The sequence below is a fragment of the Saccostrea echinata genome, unplaced genomic scaffold, assembly GCF_033153115.1.
Source record: "Saccostrea echinata isolate AGI-Se365-2 ecotype Australia unplaced genomic scaffold, CSIRO_AGI_Sech_v1 ptg000033l, whole genome shotgun sequence".
Taxonomy (NCBI): Eukaryota; Metazoa; Mollusca; class Bivalvia; order Ostreida; family Ostreidae; genus Saccostrea; species Saccostrea echinata.
The window spans coordinates 16523523-16548329 of record NW_026889782.1 but is presented as its reverse complement, the minus strand read 5'-3'; the positions used below and the strand labels follow the sequence as shown (position 1 = coordinate 16548329).

General features: G+C 35.2%; 1 pseudogene; it reads right to left on the bottom strand.

The window, feature by feature from the left end:
- Nucleotides 1-24807, bottom strand: part of LOC133198198 (receptor-type tyrosine-protein phosphatase alpha-like) — a 37344-nt pseudogene that overhangs the window by 493 nt on the left and 12044 nt on the right.

Genomic DNA, 24807 nt, shown 5'->3' with positions numbered 1-24807 from the left:
TGCTTTAAGAAATTCAACTGTTTTTGATCCAACTGTTCAAGGCGATAAAGAAAATTATTTGTTGTTTTTGCCAATATACAAACACATTTCAGACTTACCAGAGTGGAACATAACTCTGGACGTCTGATTTGTAGCTGTCGGACAGTAGAGAAAATGTCCACCTCTCCGTCTATAGACAACCGTTGTATTACATTATAAACAGCACAGAATACACCACATAGGGCTGCACCGTCACTGTTATATAAAAGATCATATAAGTACTTTTTACATATCTCTTAAACGTTTTTTTCTTTCAACAAAAATGATGAGATGAATCATAAACAATAGAAAGGCATTTTTCTCGGAAAAGGTGATGCAGTGGTAAGTGGTGGTGGTAAACAATTACCACCAGCAATAGTAAGAAAAATTTTAACCTGCTGACGATAGTGAAAGGTCCCTCAGTTTCATTGTCCATTACGAAGGACACCAGTTTTAGCAGTTGTGATGTGCCCTGATCTGTTGACATCAAACTGAACTTAGGTTCCAAAATAGAAACCGAGTACGTTTCATCGCTTTGTTGTACAAAAAAAGATTAAAGTGCAGTTCCCGAAGTGGTCCATTTTGGGATTCATGGATTCTTATTTAATTGGTTGACAGGTTAATAGTGGTCAATATATACCATTTCGATTGTGTTCAAATATTATTTATAAAAACAGCTAAAAATAAGGGAAAAGAAATTGAAAGTACAAGATGGTATTTTGCATCTTCAAAGTCAAGCAGAACTTTTTGTTCAAAAGAAGTTAATTTGAATTCAACTTATTTTTTTCATTTAACCTTACACATATATTCCATTTCATTTCTATCATATTTAATTTTATATACGTAAAACTCACTTCTCGAACAATTTGAATAGTAGAGCATTTCACGTCTTCTGAATTTTTCTTTTGACAGTGAACAGTAAACGGGATCACAATTTTAGACTCATCTGAGCTTGGCATCCATTTCTTACTCTGGAAACAAAAATAAAACGAAATAATATAAGAATTTTATTCCTAACGTCTTAAAAGCTTTTTATTTAAGGATATTAAATCAATAAGACATATTTAAACCGTGTGTTCTCTCCTTGGCGGTCACAAATACTGATATCTAAAAATACTACATTATGCAATATCCATTCTATATCCAATTTTAGAAATACTGATTACATACTTATATCCGAATATATTACAATACCGATTCTACATTAGGTAGAGGATCCATACAGATCACAATATCGCATTCACGGTCAGTGAGCAGGCACAGGAAGTCTACAGCGTTCTCTGGTGGGGGATAGTGCGTCACAATAAAGGCTTTGTTGTTTACATACGACTAAAAAGTTGTTGTTTACATACGACTAAAAAGAAAGATTGTTACTTTTTGACACATTGGAAATTGCTAAAAATTGTTTATCACCTTGAAAATTTTTTTGCAAAAATTGTCTTTGATAAAGATTATCAATGATTATTTCTTGTAACAAAAGCAAGAGCAGCTATTCCTATAAAGTGATCATTTCAATACTACGGTCAATACACAAATTTGACATCTTAATTACAAATATGAGAATTTTGAAAAAGAAATTCGTACAGGAAGTATTACTGCATTTATGAAACCTCCACGATTCTGTACATTAGAAGACAGGAACAGACTGTATCTATCAACTGGAATAAAAGTCAATCCATGTAAACGGTGTATATTTAAAGTAAAATGTAACAAAATTATTTTTTAGTTGTTTTATTTTTTTTTTTTAAAGCTATACAAAATTAGTTGATACACTTATATTCATCGTTTGAACAAGGTTTATGCAAAAATTCTCAGAGGTAACATGTATAGTGGCAATTCGATCTGTGTCTTTCTCTTTACAAGGGTGAATAAAAAGAAAATTACTTTAATTAATGTGGGACCCAAAGTTTTATTACAATTGTCTTCAGATTGACAATGCTCGATTGATCCACACTATATGACTGTCATTAATATTAAAAAGGAAAAAAGAACATTACAACATTAGATGGAATACAAGCCTTCTAATAATAATTACCTACGTGGTAGAATTGAGCATCTTTGTCCATATCCTGACTGTATGGCAAGCTTATAATCGGCTTCTGTGTAAGAGGGCCGGACTTTCAACAGAGTCTGCAAATTCAAAAGAGTTTGGTTATTCTTCTCATTTATTTCAATTAATATATGGAATATATGATACTTAGAAAAGAATCCTTAGTGTTGAAAAATGAAATGCGTCGAATTTGTTTTTTTCTTTTATAGGTTATGGTATACATGTTTTCATACATTTGCATCTTCATTTCATCTATACCTGACTGTATCGCTCGACTTCAGACCAAGTTCCGTAAACGATATTTAACATATTTAGGATTGAATTACCCGAAACTTCTTTATGAATTCATTTTGATTGGCCAAATTACCTGAAACTCCCTTCTAAGTTCACTTTGATTGGCTGGTTTATCACTCGTCATTAATTCCGCTTTTCTGATAAACTCTGATTTCTTTAGGACTGAGGGACATGCCTTAAACATGTGGTTGAGAGCCAGAAATATGGTTATGTATTGTTTCTGTAAAGAAAGCTTTTGAAATCGAAACAAAAATCATTGGACAGTAATGAAGTAACTTTCCAAATCAATTCAACTTTTTAACTTTTTGAGAGATTTGAGGTACACTTGGTATTTTAAAAATAGAGGTAGCCTATCAAAGCTAAGATTGTATGCAGTCTCTGATTTTCAAAGCAAGAGATTGTGTTGGGTTTTTTAAAAGTTACTATCATAATTCTATTAAATTTTTATGGACTCTGCTTTTAAGGTAAATTACAATAAAGTTTGTTCATTGTCCAAAACGCATTCTAAATTTTGAGAGAATGTATTACATGTTAGCAGTGTCAATTCTGATTGCGTGGACCTGAGGTCCACGCAGAAAATATATAACCGAGGTAAAACCGGATGCGATGCAGAGATGTAAGACTGCGCATGCCTCAGAATGCAAGAGAGTTCGACAACTTGCCCTTAGGATAAATCGCCCTCTTGAAAAGGCCTCGACCTTCATTGAAGACTCGCTAAAATTCTGTACATTCTGTATTTAATTTTAGCGTATACCAAATCAGAATCTACACTTCAGATATAAATAAAAACTATATATTACTAATAGTTATGACTATGAATTGTGAAAAGAATATTTTCCAGTTAAGTTCGAGTTTCTATCATATAAGCATTTTTCAAAAGGGGGAAGATTTCAGATGGCTTCACAATTCAAATTAAAAACTTATTTCAGTGATTAGGATTTTAAAGATAGGAAATAGTTCCAACATCAGTTTTATGCATTTAGTCAAGTAGGAAGTAATTTCAGTTTGGAGGAGGGACAAAAAACCCAGACATTCCTGACGAGAAAAAAGGTCACCTGACGTTTCTAGAGGGTGTATGACCATAAATTAGTTTGTCTTTTTATTGTATTGTCTTTACTGGCAAAATTATACAGTGGGCACAACTATTAATTAACTTTCTGTTGTATAGTAAAGCATATGCTGGTAAATTTATAACCCCCTTCATGTGGGCCTGATATTATATACGGCCTATAACAGTGATGTATCCAATATTCAGCAGAAATGTCTTCCCTGTCAAGAAAATCACTGATTTAAACTGGACAATATTTTTACCTCTGTCTTTTCAAGAGCAAAACATTTCATATTTACAGTTAATTAATTGTGATACATACATGACCCTCATATACTTCAAACATTCCTGGTTACAGATCAGTGCTACATAAGATGCCTTGATCAAACATAATTGATATTCAGTTTTGGTAATAAGACTATTATGTTGAATAATAATGAAAAATTACGTTTCAAGATGAAATATTTTTTTACAACAAACATTTATTACAATACAGATTTTGCGGCTTTGAAAAACATGCGTATGGTCCACATATTGCAATCCTTTTTGAAGGACAGCAACTTGCTTAATTTTATAAGAAAGGATTTAGGCATAGATTTCGTAACGAGTGCGAATACGCAAGTTTCGAGAGTATCTTCCTTGGTGCGCTCTTTCGTTACGTAGAGGAGTTTTGTTTCCGCGTAAATCTGCAGGTGGGACAGTTATTTATGTTTGATATGTTGCATCATCGGTATGCCGGTATATCAAAACTGATCGTCGGGATAAAATCTTCAACTCGAATAATACCGAATTAAAGTAAAGGCGTCTTTTTTTCTATAAAAAAAAAATCGGGGAAAATATCAGTAGATAAGACTTATCAGACATGGAAACGATTTGAATCTATAATAAATACACACGCCTCTGATCATTCTGAATGACACACAGACTTTTTCCCTAATAAAAACTTCAAAGAGCCCACCAACTTTTAAAAATATGTTTGTTTGTTTGTTTTTTAACGTCCCTCTCGGGAATTTTTCACTCATACGAGATGCCACCACTTGCCGGTGGAGGGCTGCAAATTCTGACCTATGCTCCGCACTTAGGGCCATTGCACCCGGTACTAAGGGCCTATGAGAAATGAGGGATCCTTTTCGTGCCAGCACCCACTGCGAATCGGGACCTCGGTTTATACCGTCTCATCTGAAGGACCGGCCCCTCGTCCCGCAGTCGAGTTCGAACCCGCGATGTAAGGATCAATTCCTTACACCGCGATTCTAGAGCAAACGCTCTAACCACTGCGCCACCCAGGCGACTTAATTAGGTTTGTACAATCAGGGAAGCGTCTTTTTTACAAAGACTATGAGAGTTCTCTTGTTTTCAAGATTCTGTAAACATGAAAAGTAGAGCTTGATAAAATCATCAGCATCATCACTGCTTTACATTATCACTTTCTATAACATTAATAAAATGAATGGAGAAAATGAAATGTATTCAAGCTGAAAAGGCCATTAAACAATACAAATTGTGAAGTAGAGCAAACACGGACCTCTAAAACATCAGAGGTGGGATCAGGTGTCAAGGAGGAATAAGGATCCCCTGCCGACCGGTCACACCCGCCTTGTGTTCTTGTCATGATCGGGAAGTAACGTGAAATTCCGTCGACAATTCAGTGTGTAAGTAATGGCCTAACAATTAGTATGAAAAACGTCAGTCAGAATTTGACTTAATGATAAATTGTATTTGCTGACAAGGTCATTGAATCGACCATAGAACTTACGAAATGATGACTTTAAACAAGACTGGTGATATTCTTGTTTCATCAACTTGTTTGTCAATAAATGAATTTTAAATGCCCATAGCATTCGTTCATTTATTTATGCAGGTTTGTATACATCAACAACCTGTCCAACTTCCATGCTGATATGGATACTGTTTGAACCTCTATTGTTGGAGAGTTACAATCTCGAAACTCTCGTATTGGACTTTTACGAGAAGCGCTGACTTTTACAGTCGACAGCTTACTTAGACATTTAAACTTGTATTATGTTCGGAGGTACGAATTGATAATAAATAAGGAAACATTAATAGTGGTTATAGGTATGGTGTTGGGGATGCTTACATGATTTACCTGTATACAAACAACACAAGAGATGATTGGAGACAGAATAACATTTATTTACTTAAAATATGTTATTCGTAAGGGATAGTGTTTCCTTTCAATTTCATTTGCTGAAGAAATTAAATAAGGAAGGTAAGAAAACATTTCGAAAGGAAAACTTGACAGGAATTGGTCAAGGTGGAAAGGGAAGGGGTTCAGGATAGGGTGGTTGCAGATCCCTCCCTAGACAACGTAATATGTGCTTGAAACTACCCAGTACCGGTTGCCATGGTAACCAAGACCACCATTTTAAGGCTTAAAATATGGAGTGGCTTACTTAAAATTATACCAAATTTATCTTAAATTTCTATTTTCTACATATTTTTTACATGATTATTTGTGGCCTACTTTGATGGACTATTTGTTGGAGTAACTACCACAGATAATGAAATGATTCAGTAGTAGGTCATGAAAGAGTGGTCTTTCAGTGAAAAGTGTCAATTTTTTAAAATTCAGAAAAATGCAGATTTTGGGCTTTTTATAAACATAGTACATGTAGCAAGAAAACGCGGGCAATCCATAACAAATAATAGCAATCATTTAAAAGTAAACTCTATACTCAACAAAATATAAAATTTCTAGAGAGGTATAATTTCTTAAGATAAAATATAATAAAAACAAAAATGGTTGCTATGAAGAATTTGGATTAATTTGTAGATTCAACATTTGACTCCTTTTTTGTATGATCTTTTTCTGCCAGGTATCTTTCTTCCTCACAGCCTTATTATCCCACTCAACTTGTAGCTTTGAAGTCCATGTAACTGATCTAGGCTTGCTTTTACACACTTTCATTGCAATGATGCAGCATGTGTCACAGGAATTTCAATAGGACTGCAATTCATTTCCCTGCTTATACAAATTACTTGTATATTTCTCAGACACAGTAAGGCCTGAACAAACATTTAAGGACCCTCTATACACTGATTAAAAATGTTTTTTGGACTTTGAGAAAAGGAGTGTTTTTTGAAATTAACTAATTCATTTTTAATATAGAGAGCGTGCCTTTTTTATCCAGGAAAAATCTTCAAAGATAATGAAGTAATTATAAATAAAATTCGCTTTTACTTACTCAAATGGAGAAAATACATGCAAATAAAGTTTTCAACTACTCTATCTTGGTCTAATATGATGTTTAGAATACTTGAATTTATTTTAAATAATGTCATACAGTGCAGGTTAAAATTCATTCTATTTCTATATCAAATGATGGGTCAGTCTAAGTACACAAAAGTACCCTGAAATTAGGGCGGAGTGTAGAGAGTGTCCTTAACTACGGGTAATACAAAATACTACACAAAGTGGGTTAAAAATAACTGAAAATGTCAAAAACAAAAAACAAGAGGCCCAAGGGCCTTAGCGGTCACCTGAGTATAATACAACAATTTAAAGGATCCATAGAGTATAAAATGAACTGAAAGGTGAAGCTTTGTTGCCCAAAAGCAAGAAAAATAGGGTGATCAGGATCAACAAAATAATTAATCTAGTGTTCATTAACAGTACATAAATTAGGTTCTAATCTGTTCCCCATTTATCACTCTCACCAGACAGTATATAAACAAACTTATAATTAGTGCTTCTGTACTCTTTTAATTCCTTGTTGAAATCTCTTACATTGGCCTCTCTTGGTCTTTGACCAACATTTAATTAATAAGACAAGTTATTTTTGTCTCATATTTTTTATTTGTTACTTACAAGTCTACCTGATCATTAAACATATGAAAGTACTTTTTGTATTATACAATAAAAATTCTTGCATTATTCTCTTATTCTATTAACCTTTCAAGTACATTATTTACAGTGATTAATTAACACAAGTAAATGGCAAAGGGGAATAACTCCTCTCAATAGAATACAAATTAATAGAGCCCTGGCCTGGACCAGAACACTTGATCAAATGGTTCTGATGTTCAAAAATCTGGTAAAAATACTCTTCCTTATTAAAACTTTTACTCTTTTTGCCTCTGATATGCCCAGGTGCAGAGAAGATTTTTAAAGCATTAATGCATTTTCACTATATAATAAATAGAGGCCCGCCCTAATATCAGAACCTCTGATCCAGGGGTCATGAAATTCACAATTTTGGAAGAGGCATCCTTGCTTATCATAACCATGTATTTGTTTAAATAATACCCAGGAGAAGAGAAGAAGATTTTCAAAGAAATAATGCACTTTCACTATATGATCTATATAATCCCACCCTAGCACCAGAACCCCTGACCCTGGGGTCATGAATTTCTCAATTTTGGTAGAGTCACTCTTAGAGAAGAAGATTTTCAAAGAAATAATGCACTTTCACTATATGATCTATATAGCCCCGCCCTAGCACCAGAACCCCTGACCCTGGGGCTATGAATTTCACAATTTTGGTAGAGGGCTCAATGCTTATTACAATCATGCCAACAGTTTGACTGCTTGATGTCCAGGAGTAAAGAAGAAGATTTTTAAAGATTGCATTAATTTTGATGGTTTTGGCCCCATCCCTCAGGCCTCAGGGGGGCAGGGGCCACGAATTTCACAATTTTTGTTCCCCTTCACCCATAAATGCTATATGCCAAAATTGGTTGAAATTGGTTTGCTGGTTCCAGAGAAGAAGCTGAAAATGTTCAAAAGTTCACGAACGACGCACGACGACGGACAAAAAGAGATAGCAATAGGTCACCTGAGTGACTCAGGTGACCTATAAATACAAACTACTCCTCTGAGTCATGTTTCACTTTCATTTCCTTTGATTGTTAGCAAAAGATTTCCGAAAAGGGATATAACTCTTGACAAAAATGTGCATAAATTTAGAGATTTTTACAAACTTTACAATCAATTTATTTTCTTGAATTAAATAATACCTTTCCAATTTTTTAATATGTATTTTATAATTGTTAAAAGGGTAAAATTTAGAGCATCTAAATATTCCACTTGTGCCTGCGTTTTTTGTGCATACTGTTATGTTCCACCCCCCCCCCCCCTTTTTAAAGCATTTTTTAAGTATTATTGGTATTTATTGGAAAGTCCAAGATTTTTTTCTTGCAATATTTTTGTATAAAAAATCCAAAATTCAAATTATTTTTAGGTAACAAAATTCATAATGGTCACCTTCATTTATTAAATATACATTAATGGGGTGAAATTACATTTATTGGTATTTTCCACCAAATGCAATGTACGAAAATGCGTGACCTGTTGCCATGGAAACAAGACAAATTGATCATTTCCAATAATATTTTTGTAAAATGGGCTTATAATGTAATTATTTCCTCAAGTATCAACAAAATCAGTGACAGTCAATTTCCAGCCCATTTTGATGCTTACAGAGAATGACTCTTAATTAATTGTTCAGCTAAATATTTATATCGAAAAAGGGCTTCCGTATATTGTCCTAGTGTAAAAGTAAGCCGCCTTTTGTAAAAGTCAGTCCTTCTCACAAAAGTCCATTAGTATTCGGTTCTTCTCAAAATCTCCTGTCGCCCGCGTGGCGCAGTGGTTAGAGCGTCTGCTCTAGAGTCGCGAAGTAAGGAGTTGATCCTTACGTTGCGGTTTCGAATTCCACTGTGGGACTTGGAGACCGGTCCCTTGGATGTGACCGTATAAACCGAGGTCCCGTGTCGCAGAAGGTGCTGGCACGAAAAAGATCCCTCACTGCTCAATGGCCGTAAGTGCCGAGTATAGGACACAATTTGCAGCTCTCCACCGGCAAGTGGTGGCGTCTCCATATGAGTGAAAAATTCTCGAGAGGGACGTTAAACAACATACAATCAATCAAAATCTCGTTCCTTATTTTTTATATTTAAGAGAAACAAGGTTTGCCGAATGTCTCTTAAAATTAAAAGAAATAGAAAGGAACGAACAAGTTACTGACACGCACTGGTTATGAAACTTATTTCTCCCATTATATAAAAATGGAATTGATTGTTTTTAGGTTAACTTTGAACGTGGAATAAAGCAGCTAATCAGAATAAGTACAAGATGTATTCAGCAAATCATAATCGCGTCTAAGGTATTTCATAACTTATAATGAACATGTAAAAAAAAAACAAAACGCGCAGGAGTGATGAAACACAGTTGATAATGAGAGAACAAAGTTTATCAAACTGGAATCTATACACAGATTGACTTATTGTAATCTACGACATAATCTAATAATTCAGTTAATTGAATAGTACATACGTAGGTCTGGACCATATTCATCCTATTTTCTCTCATTCTCTTGATGTATTCTGCGATGTTGATTTTCTTCTCTTTTTTACCAGCCTTATACAGAGCATCTAGAGCTATGTATGTACCCGTACGGCCTATCCCGGCACTAAGAATAAAAAAATATTACCATATCCAAATTACTAAATTAACACATGCCTGGTTGTATGCAATGGATAAAGGTAATATCATAGGTATCACAGTTTTGGATTTCAACAAAGCTTTTGATTTTGTGAGTCATGACATTCTTAGAGATAAATTAAAGAATTACAACTTTGATGAATTGTCAATTAAGTGGTTTCACTCGTATCTGAATAACACGACACACTATGTAAAAAATTGGTACATCTTTTTTCTGGTGTCTTTCCTGTCACAGCTGGTGTGCCACAAGGATCAATATTAGGCCCCTTATTGTTTTTGTTGTATATTAACCTTTGTTGACCTTTCCTTACATTGATATGTTTGCTGATGATGCAACTCTGCATGTTTATGAGATTAATATATTGAGTATTGAAACACCTTTAAATTCTGATTTAGTAAATATATTTTTTTTAAAATGGTGTTTAGAAAATCAAATGGTTTTAAATGGTGTTTAAGCAAAATGTATTCTGATGGAAACTCAACAAAGAAAATCGAAATTAAATAATCAAAATCTTAGTTTCCATGTTTCTTACAAACACCTTGACAGTGTTGAAACGGAAAAAGTATTTGGGGTACATGTAGATCAAAGGCTAAATTTTCATAACCATGTAGACTCAGTCTGCAAATCTTTAACATATAAATTATTTACCTTGCAAAAAATTAAGAAATTTCTTCCTTTGAAAACTAGAAAACTGTTTTACAATGCCTTTATCCTGCCTTCCATCAATTATTGTCTGACTATCTGCGGTAATGCACCAGATAGTTACCTGGAAAGAATTCATAAGCTCCAGAAATGGGCCGCTAGAATTATACTTGACTCTGTCCCTGACGCTCCATCTAAGGCATTATTTAAAAAATTAGGCTGGCTATCCATTTTTGATTTAGTAACATTACACAAGTGTATCTTGTTGCACAAAATATTTAACAATCAGAGTCCTCTGGAATGTCCTTGGGTCCTTGTTATATGCCCTGTTTACTGATTGGTATTTTTTATTTGATCGATCACTGTTTATTATTTTTATTTTGTCATCATTACGCTATAACATTAGCTGAACCGAGACTTTGCTTTAATCATTGCACTATTCGTTATTAAAACAGGCAACCGTTTTTCGTATTGCTTATAAGATAGCTGTTGAACAAAGATGTGATAATTTTTTAAGCAATCAAAACGTTCGTTCGTTCAACTTCATTTTAACATTCTAATTAACATTTTCAATATTACATAGGCATAGCTGCAGTGAACCACTATGGGACTATAATATTGTCCATTCCTTGTCACGTGATCATGGAATACTACTAGACAGAGCGGTTCCGGTATGCCGTGATCCGGCCAGGAAGTGTAGTGATATTGAGTTACCAAACGTGTCTTTTTAAACTGGTGAACAACAAGAGAAGGTCAGAAGTGGTAGTACTTTGTAAAACAATACTATTTCTATTTTCGTTTACAAATACATTTTACCAATAAGTAATTAAATATACATATTCGAAAGTATGCTTCTCAAGCTGTTGTTGGAAAAGTAATGATAAACTACGAACTACCCTTAATATTCTGATTACATAAAATGCGTAGATTTTCTCTCCTTCATTATGTATAGAAAATTCCCCTATGGAAATGGCCTTGTTTAATTCTGGCCAATATTGCACACACTTAGTCTGAAAACAATAAAAGATATACTGAATATATAAACGAATCATCAAATTAAACATCTGTGTAAATGCAATATTTTTTTAACGATGGCATAATTGTATTAGGTTCATGAATGAGGCAAAGATAATAGATATACTTATTAAAGACTGTTTCACAATGACTGCGGTACTGCTGTTTTTCAGGGCAAACTTGATAGTTTCATGAAATATGACGTAACAGCCATTGTTCAATAAATGTCATATAATTATATACCAACAATTTCGCCAAATATTATTAATTTGTCCTGCAAAAGAGCAGCTCCGCAGTTATCATGAAAGGGCTACTTAGAAAAAGTTAATGTATTTTGAAATGAATAATTGCAATTATAAACAATGTAACAAAGGTTTCTTTTTTTTTTTTCAGAAATGACATCCTACCTTATTTCCTTCTTTAAGGTTGGTCAACATAACGATTTGTGAGACGTGCTCCTGCCAAATCATTAACCAGAAATCTGTCAGTGTGTTCTCTTTAGGACCTGTATAAAAAAAAAGTATTTCCTGGTATATATCTAGATCAACAAATTATATAGACCTTTTGTTACCTATCTATTTCGTATATCATTTGGATTTATCTAGAATTCTGTAATACATCTTTATCAGTTGGTTTTATGTGTAACAATGTTATATATCTTTATATAGATGTATAACAGTGTTCTAAATAAATCCAACTGAAAAAGATATATAATAGCTGTTACAGGCAAAACAAACAAATTTAAAAAATAAATATACAACAAGCAACAAGTGTGTCTTCTGTCTTCCGTCTGATTTTTGATAAGATTAGATAAGAATTTTACTGAGATTTTCGTTCAAACATAATGATTTAAATAATTGTTAAGACGAACAATTTTGCTTCAGTAATGTGTAGCAGAATATTGATCATTAAAGAGTAAAAGATTAAAGACTTTCGGCCCGTCTTGGGCCCCTAATATGAGTGGACTTTCTCTTTTTCTTGAAATCATCGTAAAGCTAAAATGATTTTGAAAACTTTTTCTTTAACAACTATTCCGAATTTCTTTTTCATTTCAGAATTCTATGCAAAAGAAATTTTAAGGGACCGGCCCTTCAAGTCCTAAAAGTGGACGTTTAGCAAAAAATTGAAAGATTGCACGTTGTTAGGAACATTATTTAATTTGAACAGTCTTTTGTTCAATAATGCTTACCAAAATATTCCTCCATTTCGAGATATACTGCGAAAAAAAATCTGCAATCTGGCTCCCTGATAACCCCTTATTGCATAACGTACGTCAACATCATGTTACATAGTTCAAGAGTGTGAAGATGAACTATTTTTCTTCAGTTGTGTAATCAAAATACTTATCATTAGAGAGTTATGGATTTAAGACTTTCGGCCCCTAATTTGAGGGACCAGTCCCTTTTTCTTTATATCACTTTAAAGCTCTTTTGGTTTTGAACACTTTTTGTAAAACAACTAACAAATCTTTTTTTTTTTTGTTTCCGAGATATATGCAAAAGAAACATTTAGGAGCCGGTCCTTCAAGTCCTAAATTGGGACGTAAAAATACGCGATCACTCAATAATATCTTTCTGTCAGTTGAATTTATCTAGGGTCTCCTTGCTCTATATATATATCCGTAAGTAAATCTTCTATATACATGTGGTGGATTTCATTACACATATTGCGCTCCATAGTTCTCAAATAGAATTATCTCCCTTCTTAGTAAGTAAACACGTGGAAGCACCACGCTCGGAAATTTCAGTTTTAGAACTTGTATACCACAACAATGTATGTATTTATAATTTTACTTATATTATAATCTTGTTGAAGTAACATGAATATTATTACAGCAAGTTTTTCTTGTAAAATATTGCATACAGATAATTTACGGTCGCTGATGTTGTCAACATGTAACTATTCACCTGAGCTGTTTTTGGTTTTATTTTATAGGATGTAGCTCTGTAGTTAACATTCTTCTTATCGTGTCTTACATTTGTATACCATAATGTCATTTTTGTAAAAGAATTATTCATATTGAGCAATTTTCCTATTCCCGCGATTTTCAAGATTTTCTTACTATGGAACGCCGTTTGTGTCAAAACTTTTTTGCATGTATAAATTTAACTTAGTGTTTTTATTGGTAGAAAACAACCATTTGAATGTGACTTTCTTTATTTTTGTAGCTTTTTACCTGATTTATTCAATAAATGTTGAATGAACTGGTTGAGACTTTCTGTGCCTGAGACAGAACAGTAAAAAGATTGTTACCACTACATGGACTAAGAGATTCACATTTGATCGTCAATCAGCTAGGAAACGTCGGTCGCTATAATTGGATCTAATGTCTTTCAGAAGTTCAACGATGGAGAACAAGTTGGATCTTAAAGATTCTAAATTACGGATCCGAACTCTGACTGAAAAGGCAGCAGAACAATTTAACGAGCTTCGTGAGGATTATAAGACAAAGTTAGACGCTCAATGGGCAGTTGTTGAAAACCTTATTTCTTCCTTCAGTACTACCATCACAAACTTAGATTACTTGGACACATTTGAAAGTGACCTTTCAAAAGCCTATGCAGAATATTGCTCAACTTCTGCAAACTTTGTGTCACTCCTGACAAAAACTAGAACAGAAGAGAGTATTAAAGAGAATCAAGAGCACTCTTCATTCATGCAGAAATGTAAGGAATCTGTGAACTCTGTGATAGACAAAATTAATGAATCACGCCAAGCAGCACTTGAAAATGCTTCACGTCGTTCAAGAATCTCCAGATCAACACAATCAAAACACACATATACTTCGAATTCATCATCACAACTTGCTCGCATGCGTGCTAAGGCAGAGGCAGCAAAAGTTCGGCTGGACTTTGTACAACAAGAGACATCATTACTGAAACAGAAAGCAGCTTTCGCTGAACAGGAAGAAGTCTCTCGAGCTGCATCCTTGAGGAAACAGAAAGAACTCGAAGCTGAATTGAAACTCTTAAACACTAAACAAAAAGTAGCAGCGACAAAGGCAGAAGCAGAAGCACTTGAGAATGAAGATGAGAAACCAATACTGCGAGATTTAGAAAGGTTGGAGGCTTTGAGGCCCATTGACCCAATGGAGAGAACCAAACGTTATATAAGTGAACAGTCAGCCATAAATTGTAAGGAGGAAATGAAACCAGTAGCCGAATTGAATGTGTACGCGCCAGCCTTTCTTCCTGGCCAACCATGTATTCCTGAAACTACTGTAGAAAATCGACCTTTTCTTCGTAGTCAACCTAATATTCCAAATATTTCAACGAAGGGATATGACCAGATAAATTACTTCACTAAGTTTCTCTTGAAGAAAGACTTACTCATCTCTCGTCTTACTCGATTCGATGACCATCCACAGACATACATATTCTGGAAGGCACAATTTCAAGAAATAATAAAAGAATTGGAAACAACAAAAACAGAAGAACTAGATCTTCTCACAAAATGGCTGGGACCAACTTCATCAAAATATGCCACAAGTATCAGGTCAGCAAATGTTTCAAATCTAGCGGAAGCCCTTAAGAGGATCTGGGAACGTTTAGACGAACGATATGGTAGTCCGGAGCTGCTAGAATCTGTGTTGATGTCCAAATTATCTTCTTTCCCTAAACTCACTAACAGAGATAATGTGAAATTATATGACTTGCTAGACTTACTTTGTGAGATCGAGTCACTAATGTCAAGTCCGAAGTACAGAAGTTTGTTAAGCCATTTCAATTCTTCTTCTGGTATAGCGCCCATACTGTGTAAGCTTCCACACAACATTCAGGAGAAATGGACTACTCATGCATACAAGTACAAAAAGCAACATGCTGTCATTTTTCCTCCATTCTCATGTTTTGTTTCATTCATGAAGGATATTAGCAAAATGAGAAACGACCCTGGATTCATGTACACCACTGAGAGTGCTACAAATTCTTACACAGTGAAAGAAAAGGTTGGTCAGAGAAACAATCAAGTGAAACAATGGATTGCCACGAAGAAAACTGGAGTGACACAGAATTCAGAAAATGTGAAGTCCACTACAGTGTGTCCCCTTTACAAAGCTAGTCATAGTCTGAATGATTGTCGTGGTTTCAGAGACAAGTCATTTAAGGAACGAAAACGTTTTTTGCGGGAGAACAAAATTTGTTTCAAATGCTGTAATTCTAATGAACACAAGTCTAAGGAGTGTACAGCTCAGATTCATTGTACTCAGTGTGGAAGCCATTCTCATCCGTCAGCACTTCACATCGGAACACCCACAGTCTGTCATGGTGGGGAGAAGACTGGTGATAATTCCACAACATCAGCATGCACCCAGATATGTAGAGATGGATTCTCAGGGAAGTCATGTGCAAAAGTAGTTTTGGTAAACTTGCACAAAACCAACAATCCAAGTAAATCGCTAAAGGCATACGCAATAATAGACGACCAAAGCAATAGAACACTGGTAAAGTCAGAAGTCTTCGATCAGCTTGATATTGAAAGTGAAATGACGGACTATCAGTTAACTTCCTGTGCTGGAGTTACTGACATGCTAGGCAGACAAGCCCGAAATCTCACAGTTTCATCTCTAGATGGATTGTCATCAGTTGACATACCCATTGTCATAGAATGTAACCACATTCCAGATATCCGAAATGAAATACCCACACCAGACGTAGCGAAATCATATACTCACCTTCAGGACATTGCAGATAACATACCTGAAGTTGATGAAAACATTCCGATTCTCATCTTGATTGGCCGAGATATTCCAGAAGCGCACCACATAGTAGAACAGCGAACTGGTGCCAGAAATTCACCCTTTGCGCAGAAACTTACCTTGGGTTGGGTGATAGTAGGCGAATCATGTTTAAACAAGGTTCATCATCCCAAATCTGTTGTAGTGAACAAAACTTACCTGCTACCAAATGGTAGGACATCCATGTTTCAACCATGTCCTAATGACATACATGTAGAAGTTCACAATAAAGATACTGGTCACTATTCTCAAGATTTGGATTCTTCTATTTTCATGAAACGAAGGGATGACGATACAATTGGTCTCTCAGTAGACGATAAGAACTTTATCAGAACCATGGATCAAGATGTTCATCTCAGTGTTGAAGGTAATTGGGAAGCTCCATTGCCATTTAGAGAAAAGTGACAACGACTACCAAACAACAGATTGTACGCACTGAAGCGAGCACAAAATTTGGATATCGGTCTCCGGAAAGACCAAACAAAACAAGAACATTTCATGTCCTTCATGAAAAAGATATTTGACAACAACCATGCAGAAATCGCACCTCCTCTTAAGGAAAAAGAAGAGTGTTGGTATCTACCCATATTTGGGGTATACCACCCTAAAAAGCCATTGCAAATCAGAGCTGTATTTGACTCCTCTGCCAAGTTTCAGAACATTTCACTGAATGACGTACTTCTTTCTGGTCCAGATTTGAACAACAAACTTCTAGGTGTACTCTTGCGTTTCCGGAAAGAACCTGTAGCTGTAACAGCAGACATTGAGTCTATGTTTCACTGTTTTTTAGTTGACGAGAGACACAGGAACTTCCTCCGCTTTTTCTGGTACAAAGATAATGACATAAACAATCAGTTGATAGAGTTCCGAATGCGAGTTCACGTTTTTGGAAATTCGCCTTCACCAGCTGTTGCTGTGTATTGCCTCCGGAAGGCTGCCTGTGCCAAAGAGGATATTTTTGGACCTGATGTGACAGATTTTTTAAGTCGAAACTTTTATGTCGATGACGGGTTGATTTCTCTTCCAACGGCAGATGAAGCGATCGACTTGCTTAAACGAACTCAAGCTGCTCTTATGGTGGGCGGTAATCTGCGTTTACATAAGGTAGCATCAAACGACAAACATGTTATGGATGCGTTTCCACCTGAGGACAGGGCAAAGGACTTCAGTGATATTGATTTAAGTGTTGACGAACTTCCTATGTTAAGGAGCTTAGGGTCGAACTGGGAGCTTAAATCTGACTCATTCACTTATCTTTTATCAGTTGGAGAAAGGCCTTTCAGTAAGCGAGGACTGTTGTCAACAATTAACGGGATATTTGACCCCATTGGATTCGTTGCGCGAGTTGTAGTCTCTGGAAAAGTCTTGATGAGAGATTCATTAAGAGGTTCGTACAATTGGGATGATCCCTTACCTCCTCATCTATTGGACAGATGGTCTAATTGGAAAGACTCTTTGAAATTCCTTGAAGATGTGCATATTCCAAGAACATACACGCCCATCTCTCTACAAGAGACTTTGTCCACAGAGCTTCATATTTTCTCGGACGCCTCGGAAACAGCCATAGCCTCAGTGGCATATTTACGTACAGTTGATGCATCAAACAACATTCATGTGGGATTTGTTTTGGGAAAGTGTAGGCTCGCACCAATGAAAGGACATTCTGTTCCACGCTTGGAACTCTGTGCAGCAGTGATGTCTGTCCAGATATATGATATCATCAGTGATGAACTTGACATGAGCTTTAACTCTGTGCGTTTTTACACTGACAGTCTCGTTGTTCTAGGTTATATACATAACCAAAGCAGGCGATTCTATAAGTATGTAGAAAACCGGATCGAACGAATCAGGAAGTCTACGACACCTGACCAATGGAATTATGTTCCAACCAAGTCTAATCCAGCAGATTCTGGCACGAGAAATGTGACTGCTAAAGACATTATAGACAACAGGTGGATCTTAGGCCCACCTCAACTCAGAGAACCAATTTAAGATAATCTCAATACAGAATATCATCTCTGTGATCCTGAGAATGACACTGAAATTCGCAAGACTAGAGAGGTTGAAACTCTAAAAACAACCACAGACAACAAAAATGATCAACTTGAGACATTTCACATAAGTCATAGACTGGAGAGATTCTCTACTTGGAAAGTATTAGTGAGATCCATAGACCAATTGAGAACACTATCTCGGAAGTATCACTCTTCTAAGGACCTTGCAGTCTCAAACTACTCGCTTTCTTCCGAAGACCTCATCATACATATGGTCCAGCAGGAGGTTTTCGCGCAGGAGATTATGTGTTTGCAATCGCAAAAGCCATTGCCCAGAAGTAGTAGCCTCATCTCTTTAAATCCAGTTATTGATGAAAATGGTTTGCTACGTGTGGGAGGTAGATTGAAGAGAGGATACTTGAGTATCAACGAGAGACATCCACTTATCATTCCGAAGAATCATCATGCAGCTGTCTTACTAATACGTCATTTTCATGAATTCGTAAAGCATCAAGGGAGACATTTCACAGCTGGGGCACTGCAATCAGCAGGATTTTGGATTATAGGAGCGAAGCGCTTAATATCTTCACTGCTACACAAGTGTGTAAAGTGCCGTCGACTACGTGGAAAATACCAGAGTCAACTGATGTCTGACTTACCAGCAGACCGAATACAACCATGCCCTCCCTTCACTTACATTGGGTTAGATACCTTTGGACCATGGACAATTTCGACTCGCAAAACAAGAGGTGGAGTGTCGAACAGCAAGCGATTGGCCGTACTTTTCACTTGCTTATACACCAGAGCCATTCATATAGAAGTGATTGAAGAACTTTCATCCTCTTCTTTCATCAACTGTTTGCGAAGATTTATTGCTCTCAGAGGAAATGTAAAAGAAATCCGATCTGATCGTGGATCAAATTTCGTTGGAGCAATTGATGATCTAGACATCAATGCCATAAATGTGGAAGACAAGCCTGTTCAGGAATTTCTATCAGATCAGAAGGTGACTTGGATCTTCAATCCCCCACATTCCTCCCACATGGGTGGAGTGTGGGAACGCATGATTGGGATTGCCCGGAGGATACTCGACTCAATGCTCATGGACTTGCATTCAAAACATCTTACTCACGAAGTATTGACAACTCTTATGGCCGAAGTATGTGCCATCGTTAATTCCAGGCCAATCGTCCCAGTGTCGTCCGATCCAGAAGCCCCTATGATTCTCAGCCCGAACATGTTGCTGACTCAGAAAACTTACAACATTCCAACGAATTTTGGACCATTCAGCATCAAGGATATGTATAAATCACAGTGGCGCTGTGTTCAACATCTGGCTAATATTTTCTGGGAGCGCTGGAAAAAGGAATACCTACAAACACTTCAAATTAGGCGTAAATGGCAAAATATCTTACCTGATCTCTGTGTGGGAGATGTGGTTCTCGTGAAAGACTCAAGCACCGCAAGATGTGAGTGGCCGATTGGAATCATAACTAATGCAATCAAAAGTGCTGATGACAAAGTGCGTAAAGTGGAAGTGAGAATAATGAAGGATGGCAAATCCACGACTTACACAAGGCCAATATCAGAACTTGTTCTTCTGATTCATGAGGACTGAGACTTAACCTTTCTGAACAATGTAACTGTATCACATGATATACATGTCTCAGTAATTTGTTTATTACTTCATTTCAAGTAGAAACCTGTGAATTATCCATTTTATGTTTTATATATATTAGTGATATTTTCAATATCAGGAGGGGAGTGTGGTGGATTTCATTACACATATTGCGCTCCATAGTTCTCAAATAGAATTATCTCCCTTCTTAGTAAGTAAACACGTGGAAGCACCACGCTCGGAAATTTCAGTTTTGGAACTTGTATACCACAACAATGTATGTATTTATAATTTTACTTATATTATAATCTTGTTGAAGTAACATGAATATTATTACAGCAAGTTTTTCTTGTGAAATATTGCATACAGATAATTTACGGTCGCTGATGTTGTCAACATGTAACTATTCACCTGAGCTGTTTTTGGTTTTATTTTATAGGATGTAGCTCTGTAGTTAACATTCTTCTTATCGTGTCTTACATTTGTATACCATAATGTCATTTTTGTAAAAGAATTATTCATATTGAGCAATTTTCCTATTCCCGCGATTTTCAAGATTTTCTTACTATGGAACGCCGTTTGTGTCAAAACTTTTTTGCATGTATAAATTTAACTTAGTGTTTTTATTGGTAGAAAACAACCATTTGAATGTGACTTTCTTTATCTTTGTAGCTTTTTACCTGATTTATTCAATAAATGTTGAATGAACTGGTTGAGACTTTCTGTGCCTGAGACAGAACAATACATCTTCATAGAGTAAAATGAATTGGTATTTACTTGAAATAGTTATCTGAAAATAAATTATTTAGGTGGCATGATCCTGAGCTTTTGAGCAGATTTTATAGTCCATACAAAAAACCATTAAGTAAAGAACTATATTTTGTGGAGGAGGGACTTTTTTTAAGAAAATGATTAATTTTTCATTTTTAAAGTTTTTACAGTGAAGTTAAGTTTGGATTCCTATTTTTGCCATACAGCTTGATTTTTGAGTTATTATTTTGCAGTGAATTGTTGTATGTTTGTCCCAAATCTGTCATCATCTTTTTGCAAAAAAAAAAAATATCTTCTGAAAGTTCAGAAAAAATGGCCCTTTTTTTCCTTAAATTGACACTTTTTAAGGAATATCTAGAAAATTACATCATAGATCCTCCACTTTTAATTTTCTTTTCGGAATATATAATATAACTTTGACCATTCTGCTTAAATTCACTAAAATCTTAATACTTTAAAATTATTTTGCTTGTTATTTTTTTAAAATAACATTTTGTGAGTGCAGAAAGGTCAAATGTCGCCCGCGTGGCGCAGTGGTTAGAGCGTCTGCTCTAGAGTCGAGGGGTCGATCGCCCGCGTGGCGGTGGTTAGAGCGTTCATTCTAGAGTCGCGGAGTAAGGAGTTGATCCTTACGTCGCGGGTTCGAATCCCACGTGGGGACCGGTCCTTCGGATGAGACCATATAAACCGAGGTCCCGTGGCGCAGTAGGTGTTGGCACGAAAAAGACCCCACACTGTTCAATGGCCGTAAGTGCCGAGCATAGGACAAAATTTTCAGCTCTCCACCGGCAAGTGGTGGCGTCTCCATATGAAAAATTCTTGAGGGGGACGTTAAACAACATACAAACAAACAAACAGAAAGGCCAAATAATTGATTGTGCGAAGTAATGTGATTCATTTTTACAATTTTTGACGTGTCTTCCAAAATAGAAAAACACTGTAGTTAGTCCAATTATTCATTTGGATGAAAAAAAAATGGAGGGAAAATTTTTAAAAAATTGATTCATGAGTAAGACGCAATTACAATGCCAAAGGACATATGGAATGCTCCGTAGAGCCAAAAGAAGCGTATTGACCACCGTGTTTGCAGCTTTGTGCGTAGATACTAAAATTATACTTGACAAAACTTTCTTAAGACTTTTGATAGCAGGATCCGACCTCCTTAAAAGCATCAAAATTAATAATCAATTGAAAATTTTAATATGAAAACTATATTCACCTTGAGAGGCTATATATTCCTTTTCTTCCTCAATTCCCTGAAAAAAATCAAGAACTTTGTGAAGAAGAGGATCATCTCCTAAGACGTAAACGTCATAAATTCTGTGTCTTCTATAAGAAATGTATTTTTTTTCTTATCTGTTATTGGTTTATCAATAGAAGGACTCACGTGAATGACATTTGCATTGATGTAGTCGGACTGGTTATTTCTCAACTTAACTCGTGAATGGTCATCTGAAAAATTCATTCCTCTCATTACCATTTTCCATCTTTATTTTATACTGATTATCAATCTTACAAATAAGCTGATACAGATATAAAAGAGGGTCTTATTAGACAGATATGAACGAAACAGAAATATTTCTGGTTTCGGTAAAGCTGAACTAAACAATAATGAACATTTTTTAGGTATTTTATTTTTTTCAACTTCAACTCAAACCAAACCTAATGATAAATTAGAGGTACTGTAAGCACTAAGCTCACAAATTTTAGCCCCCCCCCCCCCCCCCCATTTGATAATAATGGCAAAATCCATGTTTTGCTATGGGAGTAACACTCACATCAGGAAAACTTAAGTCTAAGGTTCTTCTTATTATTTCTTTTTTTATACCTAGATAATATTTCTTTTTCTACTTTGGTTTTCAATTTCTAATAAAACACGTGCTTCTTTACAGAGTTATATCCCTTGCCATTCCCGGCATTACCCATTGACAACAATTACCTCGCTTAATAATTTATTTGAATATATTTCTGTTTTCAACTCGTCAAGAATTTTCATTGTATAATTTAAAAATAAAAACACATGATTAAAATATTTCCTTTACAACACACGGAGTAAATCAAAAGATATACAGAAGCTGAATTTAAATCATGAAAAGAATACAATCATTCGTCTGAGAGAGTATTATTTTATAACACAGTCATGTTACTAAGTTATTGCATCAAAACATACAGTGAAAAGTTGACATTACTTTCATCGGAAAATGAACAGAAAAATTCCTTCGTAGAAACACATTAGTTCGAATTGATGAAAGTAAGGAAAATTGAATTATAAAAATACATATTATTTCTACGCAACTGTGTGCATGTAAATTTCGTGCGCAATTTTTTGTTTGTTTTTTTATTGTTCAACTTCCCTGTCGAGAATTTTTCACTTATATGTAGACGCCACCACTTGCCGATGGAGACCTACAAATTTTGACCTATACTCGGCACTTAGGGCCATTGAGCAATGAGGGATCTTTTTCGTGCCAGCACCTACTGCGATACGGGACCTCGGTTTATATGGTCTCATCAGACGGACCGGTCTCCACGTCCCACAGTGGGATTCGAACCCGCGACATAAGGATCAACTTCTTACTCCGCGACTCTAGAATGAACGCTCTAACCACCGCCACGCGGGCGATCGACCGCAATTTTTTGAGTTAGCTAAATAATGAGCATGTACATGAAAAGAAACATGTTTTTCACCGAAATTGAATTATAAGCATTGACTGTATATATTATATTATTCATCAAGAAATGAATCTAAAAACAAGTCGCTTTCATATGTGTGCGATTCGTTTTTTAGATTCATTTCTCGATGAACAAAATAATTTATATAATCAATCCTATATTAAATATTCCCACTATTGAATTTAAAGAATTGTAATTATCAATTAAGCAATATTTTATCAAAAGAAACGTACAAGGAAAAGTTGCCTTGAACCTATTCTTTGGTAGATTTTCTGATAGTTTCCCCGCTGTACAACTCCTTCTCTCGCCATACGGAAGAGCCTTAAATATATGAAAAATCTTTATACATCTTAAAACCAATTTTATTTCACATATTTATTAGGAAGTCGTCATCTAAGTATATTGACCCTTTCTTAAAAAAGATTGATTCCTTTACGAAAGTGTCAAATTTCTCCCTGCAGGGTCCCTAAATATTGTGTGCATTTTTTAAAATAATTCTGATTACCCCGGTACTAATAGAGAATAATTAACATTAAAGCATATTACAGAAGGGGGACGATGAGCCTTTAATTGAATTCTTTTATCTCCCGCTTTATCTAAACCTCTCCTTACAGCATACTACCTATTAAAGCCATCGTTTTCATCTCTCTGTTTCTCTTTTATAACTGTATCTAGGCTGTCTATTGCGATGTCTGGAATCAGCTCTTCATTGAGATACAAGTCTCCATACGGATTTTCCTCGTGGATCTTTTCATCGATGCCAATATCATCATTTTTATCGTTGTTCTTGCCTGATATTCTCTTTTTTGTTTTCGTACTTTTAACAGTAGGCTTACGTTGATTTTCATTCGTCTGTTCCGTTGATGTATCTATATTTGCATATATGTTGGTGAAATCCGAACTGTTTGATTTAGCTGTCAGTGAGATATATAAAAGTTTAAAAATATCTCAGAATTATACCAAGTGTACAAATATTACTACATGTCTTTTACATTTATTTCTTTGTAGTTAGAGAAATGAAATTACTGCACTAGATAAGGAGTATTTTATCAATCTGCTGGGTGAGGTATAATGTACTTCTTTCTGTGAAAATTCTTAAAGAGAGTCAGAAACAGACAGGCAGTTAAAAGAAACCTTCTTACGGGTATCAATTGAGTCCATTTTCTTTTCGACTGCTTTTCGCACAGATCCCTGTTTTCTGTCTTTTTCTGCCCTGATTCTGTAAAAGGGAAATCTATAAATGAGATGAATAAAGAATGAAAATTGTTCACTTTATTCATTTAACTTCTGTAACACCTTCTATTTTTTCATTCAGACATTTAGAATAAAGACCTATTGCAAATTTCTATAATATTATTTCGAATATTTTATTAAAAATAAAACATGACAATTGTTCTGAAAATTTGTGCATCTTTTCTTTTTCTCATGGTTTGTTGTTAACAATTTTACTGTGTTGAAAAATAGGAATTTAAGGATAAATATATAA